Here is a 4,212-nt window from a genome sequence, read left to right on the forward strand (position 1 = left end):
AAATTTGCATGAGAAGTTTTAATCAGATTGGTCCAAAAAAGCATTATACAAAAGTAGTTTTGCATGGTGGGACAGAGGTTTTCAGTGGCCTAATTTTGGTATCTCATCACAAAGTTGTGGAGAACCAAAATAGCGGTATGTCTTTCTGTTTTCTCCCTGCCTCTCTCACACAAAAAAGGATCTTTAGCAAGACTCTCTTATGCTTTACCAGAGTGGCATGCAGAAAAATGGACTAGAAAATAACTTGTCATTTTTATTTGGCAGGCAGAGTCAGTGAGAAAAGCACTTCAACGCAGAAGCTTGGCACTAGAAATCCTGGCTCAGCTGATGGAGCTGGTCCTCTCTCAGACTTGAGATCAGTTAAAGCAAGTGCTCGTAGCCAGCAAAGATGGCTGGTTAACAGTTTGAGCCCCAATTTAAAAAATTTAGCCAGATCCCTATGCTCATGCTGAGCTGGTTACAGAATTAGGAACCAAGTCATCTAAGCTTCATATCTGTGCAAACAAAACAAAATCTGAGAGTTTTCAGATTACAGAGCATTTTGAGAAATAATGCATTTTTCTTATTGTGTGTGTATATATATTTCCAATACCTGCTTCTGAGATGATTTTAAGCAAGCATCATCCTCTTCATTAAGTCCTCACCAATGTGTTTGATTGTAACTAATTTTGGTATGAAAGGAGCACTATCAGCTTGAGACTTGGTGAATTCAGAAAACGGTCACACTTATTTTTATGTAGCCACCAACCTAGGTCTCCATTTCTGTGTATGTTACACTTAATTTTTTTTCTCCTATTGCTTTGTAAAAATCACACACAAATATAATAGACTGGCTAAACAAGGGAAGAGTGAAACAGACTATAAGTACTGACAAATGCACAAAGTGAAACTGGAAAAGAAAAAACAGGTTTTAGTAATAGCAATTGTGTGAGATATGGAATAGCAGGTAATATTTTCAGACAGAAGTTTGATTTAGAATTGGTAGGTGTCACTTTAAGAGAAGACTTGTGTAATTTGAAGTTCTAATGTCATCCTGTTATCACAGTATAGCAACAATAGCAATTTCCCTTCTTTTAAATCTGTAGTGTTTACAGGGACATTCAGGTAAAAGTAAAACAAAAATATAATTTTTAATTACCTATATTATTAAAATAGTTTCTCCTTTCACTGTTATTTCCTTTTTGCATTTCTCAGCTTAGACAATGGAAGTATTTTAGTCAATTTCACTTTCACATGCTCAGGAACGTGCAGGCTGCACACAGGACAGGACTAAGTTTATTTTTAAAATGGTCTTCATTCTAAATAAGTTCCTGGTAAGGTACTGATCTGAAGACTTGTAAAAAGCTTTTTCACATATCCTAAGTTTTGAGTGAAGTTGGATTTAACCATGCTTCTTTAAAAAAAGAACACAATAGTAACAGGACTGTACAACCCCCTTTTAACAAAAACAAACTTGAATTTTAAAACGAAGCATACTTTCAAATGACATTTTTGGAGTGTTTATAAACCAGAAGTGTTAAGCAGCACAGGTTTCTAATTTCTTCTTAAATTCAACTATCCTGTGAATTTTGGAAGAGATCTGCACACACTAGTGTGGAACTATTAGAGCTCATACTCAATTCTTTCCAACTATTTCAGCAGAGAAAGACCCCATGAACACAACTGCAGGTAGTAAAATATTTTAGATAGTAAACAGTTGCTTTTAACATGTTGATAGGAAGTGTGTGTATTATGTTCATTTATATCATATTCCATAAAAACTGCATTATTGCTGTAGAACATTTCAAGTTTACCAACACCCAGTACAACAAACCAACCTTTTATATATGCACTTGCCCATCTTCAATATCATTAATACGTAATATTGAAGTTTGTTTTGTTTCCTTTAACAACCAAATTTAAAGCTTTGCAAACATCTTAACATTTCTTGTTTTGAAAACTTATTTTGCACAATATCATGAAGTCATCACATGCATTTTTACTTTAGCTTTCAGATCATATTGCTAAAAAACTGCACCAATATCAGAACAGTGCAAATCATATTTAATTTTAAAAGTTATAATGGCTTGAGTTCATAATTATTAAAAAGAACACTGTCAAGATTCTGGTAGTTTTGTTTACTCACCATTGCTTACATTCCATTCAAACAAAAACACTTCCTTGTCAATTTTAACGTTTTCCAATATTTTCCCTCTGTACTTTAATTAGAGCTGAAATGGATGGATATTTGTCCACAATTTCAACTTACATAGTGCCTTAGTGTCATATCTTCTTTGCCCACCAGCACCAATTGTTAACACAATTCTGAAAATAGAAGGTTTTCAGTTTTTCCAACAGAGAGGGGAAAAAAGTAGCACTTGTGAGACCACAAAAGCATTTTTCAATTTTTCAGCAATGGAGAGATTTAAGTGATATAGAAATTGGAGGATTTTGCCTCTTCCCCAGTGCCCAATTCATTAAACCCAAATTTGTGACTTACTGTAAAAGTGATACAAACACCCTGACAGTGTTCCTTATAAAACCATATATGACAGTAAAAGTGCCAGTAGGCATGGCAACCTCTTTTGAAGGGAGCATTAACTCCTTGACACTGGGAATTGCCAGCATCAAAGATTACACTGAATTTCAAAATTATACGTAAGGGTACATGTATTTAGCAAACCCACTTTCCATTAGCCTAATATTCTATCAATGTTTGAAATTTTAGAAGCTGATTCAATATCATACTTTTATGCTCAAATCTGAGGAAAAAGAAGTACTTTCTTTAGCATGGGCAGTTTACGAAACTGTGGCAGCAAATGCCTCATTAAGCATTGACTACTCAATTTACCATCATCCACTTATGTTTAAGGTTCATAACTGGCAAGGCACATTTACATATTCCAATGAATACTTGACAATTTTAAATTACACTTCATGTCCCAGCTATCCCAGTAATTGACATACAACATACTAAAATGGTTTATTAAGGTAACAAAAAATTCAATTAATGTGAAACATACAGGCTATTGGCAACCACTATTCTAAAATTATGTAAATACAAGTAAACATACTGAAATGTGTGCGATTCTAAGTTTTTAAACCAGAAGATCTCTGTACTAACACACATTTATATTAATGACACATAAAAAAAATAAAAACTTTATTACAAAAATAAGTTACACTCGCCTCCAGCTTACAGTATAAAACAATTTTATTTGCAGGAATGCAAAATGATTGTTTGCCATGAGCATTTTCAACATATGACATATCTAATTTTTTAATAAAATTTGCATTTACTGGGGGGAACTGGTGTGTATAAAACCTTAATTAGGTATAAGCTTCAATTTTCATTGTGGTGCCTATGGGTATGTAGTATAACTGCAGTATCCCTTTGGGAAAGGGGATAAGGGAAGCTCATTATGTCAAGTCCAAGTTAAATCATAATTTCACTTGTCTTTACCTATACGAGTTTGGACTTAATTTTTTTTTTTTTGAAAGGTGATTCAATAGAGGGTGCTTCACCACTGAACGCTCACTGTCATCAAGGTGCTTTAGAAAATTAAAAACATAGCACAAATGATTGTACTCTACTCTACAGGTTATCATGATCTGCATAAGAGAAATGGAAAGCTGATCCACATGTTTTTACAGCGATCAGCAATAAGAAATGCACTAATGAAAACATACCTTTTACCTAAAAAGCTAAACTACAGCCATATACTATTTTCTATGATTTATGAAAAACTTCAAAATATCCAAATGTCAGGCTTCACTGTACAGTTGTCAGTTTTAGTCTGACCTTTTATAAAGGGACACTGCAGTATTTAGTACAAGTTGCTGATGCACTTTTTTGAACATCTGATGTCTTACAAAAGTAACATCTTGCTAAACTATTATACATCCAAATAACTACAATATCTGAAGAAGCAAGGCTGCTTTTTCAGCCACAAAATACGACAAAAGCAAGGCCTGTTATGATGGTCATGAGGAAATCTTACAAAGCCTCTGAAACTAAAGGCAACTAAGAATGTTACATTTGGTATATTATCTTACCCTCATATCATATTAAACAAGCCTTGCTTTTATCTACAAAGATTTTCTATGTACAGTACAGACAGGGTATAGTTCAATCCTCTGCTACTGAGGTAGTTAACCAACCCTTTAAAAAAGGTTCTGAAAAGAACCACTATCTGGAATGCCTGACTAACCAGCTCTGATGATTACACCTGA

At 33.9% G+C, this 4,212-nt stretch overlaps 1 protein-coding gene across 4 annotated transcripts in view; it reads right to left on the reverse strand.

The window, feature by feature from the left end:
* Positions 1-240: 240 nt before the first annotated feature.
* The window catches only part of SYNCRIP (synaptotagmin binding cytoplasmic RNA interacting protein), a 38,689-nt gene continuing 34,717 nt past the window's right edge, over positions 241-4,212 (reverse strand). For all 4 annotated transcript variants that reach the window (XM_084624071.1, XM_084624070.1, XM_084624069.1 and 1 more), the window contains exon 12: positions 241-4,212. This exon is cut by the window's right edge. The gene's annotated coding sequence lies outside the window, so the exon portion shown is untranslated.

Source organism: Lepidochelys olivacea (assembly GCF_965140295.1).
Source record: "Lepidochelys olivacea isolate rLepOli2 genome assembly, chromosome: 3".
NCBI classification, from domain to species: Eukaryota; Metazoa; Chordata; order Testudines; family Cheloniidae; genus Lepidochelys; species Lepidochelys olivacea.